At 41.3% G+C, this 9968-nt stretch overlaps 1 long non-coding RNA gene across 1 annotated transcript; it reads right to left on the reverse strand.

Moving 5' to 3' along the window:
* Positions 1-231: 231 nt before the first annotated feature.
* On the reverse strand, positions 232-9022 carry LOC118975750 (uncharacterized). Its single transcript, XR_005064128.1, has 3 exons — positions 9010-9022; positions 8255-8259; positions 232-308 (listed from the first exon to the last, which is right to left on the reverse strand). It is a non-coding gene; the product is annotated as an uncharacterized LOC118975750 (long non-coding RNA).
* Positions 9023-9968: the final 946 nt, after the last annotated feature.

Raw genomic sequence — 9968 nt, forward strand, 5'->3', positions numbered from 1 at the left:
ACCTGAGAATATGTTTATTGATTTTTAGATAGAGGAGAAGAGAGAAAGAAAGAGAGGGGGGGTGGAGAGGAAGAGAGAGAGAGAGAGAAAGAAAGAAAGAAAGAAAGAAAGAAAGAAAGAAAGAAAGAAAGAAAGAAAGAAAGAAAGAAAGAAAGAAAGAAACAGAAATACAGGCAAGAAGCATTGATCCATTACTTCCTCTTTGTGTCTGACCAGGGACTGATCCTGCAACCTAGGTATGTGCCCTGACTGGGGATCAAACCTGCAAACTTTTGGTGTAAAGGACAATATTCCAATCAACTGAGACACTTGGCCAGTGCCACAGTGGAACACGTTTTGATCCATGTTTCAGCAAACCAAAAAACCAAACTGTTAGAGCTTTTTTTGACTCTCTGAACCACACCATTAAATGCAGAATTTCTGTTTAATGGGACATATCAATAAATTAGGCCTAGTCCATAGTTATCTTCCTCCCACAATTATCTCACACCTTTAATATCCACTCCTACACATGTTCCCCAGATTTCTGCTTGTAGAAATGAGAAAACTCAGGTAGTTCTTTTGAAGTGTAACATACCTCCTCCTGAGTCACATTTTGTACCTCATCATTTGGTGCCTATTGGGTCATGACTGTAAATATAGGTTCACATGCAAAGAGGGGTGGTGGGGATGGGTCCTGAGGAGAATCAGCATTGTCTCACATGGCAACTCCCTCAGGGAGGCCATGACCATTTCCTCAGGCAATACGGGGTTAATCCCTTCAGATGGAGATGGAAAGGCTGACACCACTGTGGGAGGGAAGACCTCTTCCAATGCCAAAGAAGGCTCATCAGAATTTAGGAGCTCAATGTCCCCAGCTTCATCAGGGTCTTCTCACATGTCCTCATTCCAATCTATAGGATCCCATTCTTTCCCAATCGATGTCTTCACTTTTGCATTAGACATCCTGCCAAGCTGGGAGTTCAACTTGCTTTGTAATTGAGCCAATTACAGGATGAGGCCCTGCATTTGATTTTTATTAATTATAGCCCTGCAGCTACAAGAGAGAAAGTTCTCCCTCAGGGCACCTCGAAACTCTTAGGTCATTTATTTGGAATTGGAATCTCTGAGCTCATTCTGTTCTCTCACTGATTTGTCCAGCATCATTAGGAGCAACCAAACAATACCATTATATTACCTAGCTGCTTACTTTTTAACAGTGATTGATTAGTAGTATCCAGTACAGATATTTGACATATCTTTATGAACATTAACTTTCTGAACTCTCGGTGCTCTCTTTACTACTGGAAATAGAATTCTTAGTGTCTTTAGAGCTAATCAGATTAGAGGGCCAATCCCAGAAACCCCCAAAAACAATTCAGAAAATTTATCTTTAAAATTCTGTTTCTTGCCAACCAAGATGGAGGCATAGGTGGAAACACTGTGCCTCCTCGCACAACCAAAATTAAGGATAACAAAGATTTAGAAACAAAAACACAACCAGAATAGACAGAAAACTAAACTGTACAGAAGTCCAACAACCAGTCAACCAGACCAGTAATAGGGGTGGAGTCCGCGGTTGGAGGCCAAGGGATCATGGCAGGGAAAAGTGTGGCAGCCAGACCTGGGAACACAAGTGGCAAGAGGCTGAATGCAGTCACATGTTCTTCACGCACAGATAAACTAGGCAAAAACAGGCAGCAAGACAGACCTCACAACCCAGGACTCCAGCGATGGGAGATAAAGCCTAAAAGAACCAATTAAAAAGGTGCTGGGAGTGACTCCCAGCCTCACAGGAGAGTTCGTTCAAGAGACCCACAGGATCCTAGAATGTACACAAGCCCACCCACCTGGGAACCAGCACCAGAAGGGCCCAATTTGCTTGTGGGAAGTGGCAGAGGGGACTGAAATTCAAGAGAAAGCAGAACAAGTGTCATTGTTTCCTCTCTGATCCTGCCCCCACATACGGCATCACAACCCAGCCACTGAGCCACCCCGCCTTGGTGAACATTTAAGGCTCCACCCCTCACTACATAACAGGTGCCACCTGACCAAAAATGGCTTAAACAGAACAAATCAAAGCCCCAGAACCAATACTTTTAAGCAATCAAGAGATAGCCAACCTATCAGGTGCACAGTTCAAAACACTGGTGATCGGGATGCTCACTGAACTGGTCAATTTTGGTGGCAAATTAGATGAAAAAATGAAGGCTATGCTAAGTGAAATGAAGACAAATGCACAGGGAATCAATAGTGATGGAAACAAATCTGGGACTAAAATCAGTGGAGTGAACCAGAAGGAAGAAAGAAACAGCCAAACAAAAAAGATTGAAGAAATGAGAACTCAAAAAAAAATGAGGAGAGGCTTAGGAACCTCCAGAACATCTTTAAACATTCCAACATCCAAATTATAGGGGTACCAGAAGGAGAAGAAGAAGAGCAACAAGTGGAAAACTTATTTGAACAAATAATAAAGGAGAACTTCTCCATTCTGGCAAAGGAAATAGACTTCCAGGAAGTCCAGGAAGCTCAGAGAGTCCCAAAGAAGGTGAACCCAAGGAGGAACACACCAAGGCACATCATAATTACATTAGCCAAGATTAAAATGAAGGCGAGAATTCTGGAGACAGCAACAGTCACCTACAAAGGAGTTCCTATAAGACTGTCAACTGATTTCTCAAAAGAGACCTTACAGGCAAGAAGGGGCTGGAAAGAAGTATTCCAAGTCATGAAAGGCAAGGACCTACATCCAAGATTGCTCTATCCAGCAAAGCTACCATTTAGAATGGAAGGGCAGATAAAGCACTTCTCAGATAAGATCAACTTCAAGGCATTCATCATCACCAAGCCCTGATTACATGAAATGTTAAAGGGACTTATCTAAGAAAAAGAAGATAAAAAATATGAACAGTGAAAAGACAGCAAACTCACAGTTATTAACAACCACACCTAAAACAAAAGCAAACTAAGTAGACAGCTAGAACAGGAGTGGAACCATAGAAATGAAGACCACATGGAGGGTTAGCAACAGGGGAGTGGGGTAGGAAGGAGAGAAGGTAAAGAGAATAAGTAGCATAGACGGTGGGGAGAAAATAGACAGGGGGAGGGCAAGAGTAGTGTGGGAAATGTAGAAGCTAAAGAACATATGACACATGGACATGAACTAAAGGGGAAGAATGTGGGTGGGAGGGGGGTGTGCAGAGTGGAGGGGAATGAGGGGGGGAAATGGGACAACTGTTGCAGCATAATCAATAAAATATATTTTTTAAAAAAGAAAAAAATTGGTTTCTCCAGAACTGCTCTGGGTATCAGAATCTGTATTAGTGAGGGTGCTCCAGAGAAAAAGAACCAGTAGGATAGATGATACATAGGTAGGTAGGTAGGTAGGTAGATATCCTACCTTCCTGCCACTTTCCAGATAGTGTAAGAAGAAATTTATTATGGGAATTGGCTCACACATTTATGGAGCCCAAGATATACCACAATGTGCCATCTGCAAGTCAGGGAACAAGAAAATCCAGTGGTATAATTCAGTTCAAGTCTCAAGGCCTGAGAACCAAGGAAGCCAGTGGGTATAATTCCCAGTTCAAGGCCATAGGCCTAAGAATCTGGGGGAAAGGACTTGCCACTATTGTAAGTACTACAGCCTGAAGATCCAAGAACCAGTAGTTCCAATGTTCAAGGACAGAAAAAGATAGACATCCCAGCTTGAAAAGAGAGAAGAGAATTTACTCTATTTCTACCTTTTTGCCCTCAATTGATTGGATGGCACCCAGCACATTGGTGAAGAAGACCTTTTTTTACTCAGTCTGCTGAATCAAATGCTAGTATCTTCCAGAAACACCCATATAGACACAGCCAGAGCCAATGCTTGCCCACTATTTGGCCGCCCCTTAGCCCAGGCAAGTTGATACATGAAATTAACCATCACAGACAGTGATGAGCCCTTCCTCATCTCTTTCCTCCACAGCTCCTGATGTTGGGACACACTACCTTACTAGAGTCAGAAGCACAACGGAGTCTGGGAGACTGAAAAAATGTTCCAGGTAAAGCAAAAAAAGCAGCTGATCAACCCCCATGAGGTGTCCTAGGATTCTGCTCAGCTCACCTGCCAAAGGAAAGGTGCCTACTCCAAGATCAGAAGTGGAAGAATTTTCCTTTCTTCTATGATTTCACCCAGTGCCGTGGCTCCATGTGCCCTCCACACCCTGGTCACTCCCAAATGGACCCATTCAGCCAGGCTCTCCCTTGACCTAGAGACTCGCCCAGCCAATTTCCCCCTGGATGTCTTTTAGGTGTCTTAAATTCAGGATACCCCAAATCAAACTCCTGCTTTACCCTTTGAAGAAGGAGGAGGAGGAGGAGAAAGAGGAGGAGGAGGAAAAGGAAAAACAAACAAACAAACCTGCACACTAATAAGCGATTTCTCATTTCCAAGGAAGGAATTTAGAGTTAGATTATTCTATGAATCAGTGTGTTTCCTGGCAATCTGCCATCACTTATTTTGGCCACCCAGGAGGAAAACCTCAGTGTCTGCAAGAGTATTACTAAGGTTTCTGGAGCCTCCCAGGGAATCTGGGAGATGTGAGTGGTTTTCTACCCACCCTTCCCTGGGATTTTCTACCTTCCTTCCACTTGCCAGGATAGGGACAGATAAAAGGGCTCACTGCATGATCTGCCCTCAGGTCTCACTCCTCAGAGGTAATCAGCCCTGAGCACTCTCTGAAGTAGGAAGCTACAGTGAGATGTTTTACCTAAAAGGGCCAATTAAACCATGAGAGATTATTTGCAGATAGACTTTGGATGAAGGCGTTTGAAGGGTTCCCTTTCTGTTGTATTTATTTCTTTGGGGATGCTTTTTTAGGCTTCATTAACCACTGGAATTTAACTCTAATGGAAATAAAATAAATATCAAAGAGCTTTGCTGGAAATTACTGATGGCCTCTGTTTTGGAGGATTGGTTGGAGGATTTCTCTCTGTAAAGCATGAGAGCAGCTAGAAATCCTGCCTTCTTCCAAAAAAAGCCCTCAGTCTCCCTCTCCCAACAATTCTATGTAAATCTCAGGAAAGAACTTTCATTGGTCCTTTTAGGTCAACACCTCCACCTTGGACCAATCATTGTTGCCAGAGGATACAGCTCTCTGACTGGACAGTCACTTGCACATAATCATAGTGCATGCTATTGGAAAGATAGGAAGGTCTTCGAATCAATACTTTTACTACCTTCCACCCCTCTACTATTGCATTCCTTGGATGATGACAATGATGATAGTTGTCATTCATTGCTCATGTACCAAACACTGTATAGGCACTTTTTGTGCATGGTCTCATTTAGGCCTCCCAACAATCCCATGATGTGGGGATCATTTACAATGACAAAAGCTTGGAGAAGTGAAAAAATATACCAAAGTTACACTGTTAGGAAAAAGAACAATTTGGAAAATCATTTCTTTAGTATTTACATTAGTTATCTATCACTATGTAGCAAATTACCTCAAAATTTAGCAACTTAAGCCCACAAATATTTATTATCTCAGTTTCTGAAGGTCAGGATCCAGTCACGATTTCCAGGCTAGATGTATACATTTGGGAGTGACTAGTATGTGGAGGGAGTATGGAGCCATGACATAGGGTGAGACCTTAAAGGAGGGACCTCCCCTTTCCCAGGTGAACTGAGTAGAATCCCAAGATGCCTTATGGGGATTGATTAGCTGCTTTTCTTGCGTTACCTGAGAAATTGCTCCAATCTTCCAACCTCCACTCTGCTCCTGACTCTTGTAAAGGAGTGTGTCAATCCCAGTGTTTACTATGGGCATCTCTGCCTTTAGGTCTCTTGGAATCTGTAATCAAGCTGTGAGCTGAAGCTGCAGACTGATTTGAATACTTCACTGAGGAAGAAGCCACTTCCAAGTTCATTCCTGTGGTTGTTGGCAGGACTCAGTTCCATGTGAGGTGTTAGACTGATGGCCTCAGTTTCTCACTGACTATTGGCCAGAGGCCTTCCTTAGTTCCTTGCCACCAAGGCCTCTCCACAGGGCAATTCTCAACAAGGAAGCTGGCTTAATTAGAGCAGAAAGCTAAGGGAAAAGAGAGGGCTCAAGATGGAATTTCCCTTCTTGTAACCTAGTCTTCAAATTGACATCCCAGCACGTTTTTCTTATTCCACTAGCTAGAAGGAAGTCATTGGGTGATTCCCACTCAAGGGGAGAGAATTAAACAAGGAGGGAGGGTCATGGGGCATCTCAGAGCTTGCCTACTACAGTACTATCCTTTCAGGCAAGGAGACAGCATTCATATTCAAACATTTCACTTGTGGAAAGGACTTCTCCTTCAACTCTCCCTCTTCCTTCTCTGGATTTGCTTTACTCCAAACCTCACAGGATTGCATGATCTGTTCATTTCCCAATTTAAGCACACTCTTCCTTCGCTGGATGCATTCCCCTCATGTGTTGTCTCTCCACCACTCCTGAAACATTTGAGCCTGAGAGGCATCACATGCTGTAATTGTCTGGGAGCAGCGAATACAATCCCCTCATTTTGCAAGTAAGAGCAGGAAGGCACAGAGAGGAAAGGGACCTCCCTGAGATCTCACAGGAAGCCAGAGGCAAGGCTGGGGCTTTGAACCTCAGAGGCTCCCAATACACTGCACATCCCAATACCCCCAGCATCCACCCTGGCTGGGAAATCAATGCAAACCAGGCACTTGAACTCTGGGGAGACTGTCGACATTTCATCAACATACAAATGAGGGAAACATTTAGGCCGCTCCTCTCCCTTCTCTCCATCCCTTTCTTCACAGGGCACTGGCTTTATCCTCTCCTGGGAGCAGGAGAAGGACTTACTTGTTAACTGAGCAGTGAACAAGCCTTTTTGTTTGAAAATCTAAGATGCTCTCACACTGTGCCTGTTGTGGTTTCTGGGTGTACAATGCCCTCTAGTCCCAAGTCAGGGAAGTTCCAAGAAGAAAGATATGGAAAACAATGGGAAATCATGAAATATACAAAATCCAAAGCCCATAATCATTCATAGCAAAACTGTTTAATTTGGGATTCTCAGAGGTCCAGGAACTTCCATATATAATGTAAAATTTTCTTTATAAAATGTCTATAGCTTTCATTGAATTTTAAAGGAGTAACTATGTTACTAAAAGAAAAGATTTGGACCCACTGAATTAGACTTTCAAAATACTTGGAACACCTTCACTGATTTAAAAGCAGTGTCAAAAATCACAATCAGAACATGGACTTTTAAAAAATAAATCCCAAATACTCTGAGGATTAAATATCTTACATCTTCCCCATTCAGTCCAACTTGCGAAGCATTTCAATCTTTCCTACAAATTGTGACTTGGAAGCAGGTATTTTAAGGTTTTATTTAATTCAATAGATATTCGCTAAATTCCTATCTTGTTCTAAGCATTGGTGATACAGAAATGAACCACAGTGAACACTTGTTCATTTTGTTGTTTAATATCCATCTCCACTCCTTTGGCAACACCATCCCAATTTCCTTCTGAGATTACCCCTTTTTCTATTCTTAAACTATGGCCTCTGGAGTAATCTGAATTCCCTCAGCACCAGGGATGGATGAGCAAGTAATCTCAGCTATTCAGCACACCCCATCCTGCCACTCACAAAGATGGTTTCGGGGAATAGCCATTCAGAGCTAACCTTGGAGCTGAGCCAGACCTATCAGGAGAGACTGCCACACTTTCACTCACCACTAGAGTTGCATCTGAAGGTAAATCTGCAGCAAAGACTGAGGAAGTAGAGCCAAAATATGGAAACAGAAAACTGAGCTTTACATGAAGCTACATCTGAAAGTAGCCTAATCTCTAGAGTCTTTTTCTTCCTAATAAAAGTGAAACTGGCCTGTATTATTTGCAACAGAAAAAATCTTAATGGTTATCCTGTCTGTGAGGATTTCACAGTCCAGCAATGTAACTTGCTTATAATGCAAAGTATTATACAACAAGAATACAACACATGCCATAAGTAAATATACACACAACCTATCTATACTGATATCAATATAGATGATATAGATACAGATATAATCTCAAATTCAGAAGAAGCTAAAGAGAATGTTAAAGACTCCTCAATAGATACAGTTTGCACTCTACCTTGTTAGATAAAAAGGATACTACCAGGAAAGAACAGTGGAATCAGGAATACATGCTGGAATACGTCCAAGCTTATAACAAGGTTGTCATGGAAAGGATCAAGAATCTTCCGAGAAATTGTGACTTTCCATATGTAACTGAGTTGTCTCAGACCTCAGCTTCTTAGACCACATTAAAAATAAGGTCACATTTTTAAAAATTCTTTTTTATTAAGAGGTAAATCACGTACCATAAATTTACTCTTTCAAAGTTTACAATTTAATAGTTTTTAGTATTTTCATTAAATTGTGCAACAATACTCAGAGTAATTCCAGAGCATTTTTTAATTACCACAGCAAAAAGAAAAGAAAAGAAGAGCAACCCTATATCCTTCAGCAGTCATTCTACATTCTCTTCTTTCAACCCTTGGTAATCACCTACATGTTTTCTATTTCTCTAGACCTGACTAGTATGAATGGAATTACAAAACATGTGGCCTTTTTTTCTGGCTTCTTTCACTTAATATAATGTATTCAAGCTTCCCCTGTGTTGTGGCATCTATTAGTACTTCATTCCTTTTTATGGCTGACTGCTATCCCATTGTATATGTGGGCCACATTTTGCTTATTCATTTGTTAGTTAATGGACTCTGACTTAATTAGGAGGGTGATGTGGCCCTGGCTTTGGTACTTTTTTAGAGACCCTTAGGTAAGTTACATGTATAGTTAGAGTTGAAAAGAGACAGGAGAACAGAGACAGGATTTAGAGTATCTATGACTAGTTGAGATATTTTTACTAATAGTACCTTCTTCAAATTAATAGTTTTGACATGGAAAACACCATTATACAGACCTTGAATAGTTTAAAACATACATAATAAAAAGCCAATGTCTATTTGGGTATAATCTGGGCCTTTTCTCAATTTATACAAGGGCAAAAATAAGATTAGTCTCAGGTTATCAAGGATCTTCAGATCACCACAGAGGATGATCACCACAGAGGATGAATACAATTGTCAATTATATTTGACAGTTTTATATTAGCCACTTCCTTCTCCATAACACTCTCTCCCTTGGTTTCCATGACCCTGCATTATTCTTGCCTTCTAGTATCTCTGGTGATTCTTTTCCACTCTTTCTTTTCTTTTCTTTCAGCCAGAATGATCTTTCCAAACTTGTGTTTTTTCATGTTAAAACTTTTCTATGATGTCCCAATACCCTTAGGATAATGACCTAAATCTTATCACGGCTCAGGAAGATTATATTTTCCATAAAATTTGCTGCTTTCTACAAACAACTCCTGCCTCCAAGCGAAGTTGCAATGGAAAAGGGCGTAAGGAGGGAATGGATGGGAGCTAAGCTTCAGGTGCAGCCTGGGGAGGATATCTGTGTGGTGTACTGACAAGGGAGGCTGGGGAGAGAATGGGCTAAGAACACCAACAACCAGTACTATGAATTTGCAGCATTGTCTCCTGGCTGGGGCTCATCCTCCAAAGGGCCAGATCTGGGGACTTGGGTCTCTGCTTAGAGATGTCAATGAGACAGCTTTCTGCTCCACACCTAAGCTTTAGGCCATGATATTTTTGCCTAGAGAATATTTTTAAGCTATCAAGTTGACCAGAGCAAGAATCTACAAGACTTTGCCTGGCCTGAGTGCTGCAAATATCTCTGGTATTAGCTCTGTCTCTCCTAACTCACCATTCTCTAGCTAACTGGCCTCCTTTAAGTATATATATATATATATATATATATATATATATTTTTTTTTTATATATAATTTATTTTTACCTACCAATGTCAAATGATTCTTATCAAATTATTTGAAGCCTATATATGCCTTATTTTACCATTTTTATTTCCCCTTATAACTACACATGCAGGAACTACGC

This window comes from Sturnira hondurensis, unplaced genomic scaffold (assembly GCF_014824575.4).
Source record: "Sturnira hondurensis isolate 20B ecotype Veracruz unplaced genomic scaffold, ASM1482457v3 Scaffold0020579, whole genome shotgun sequence".
NCBI lineage: Eukaryota > Metazoa > Chordata > Mammalia > Chiroptera > Phyllostomidae > Sturnira > Sturnira hondurensis.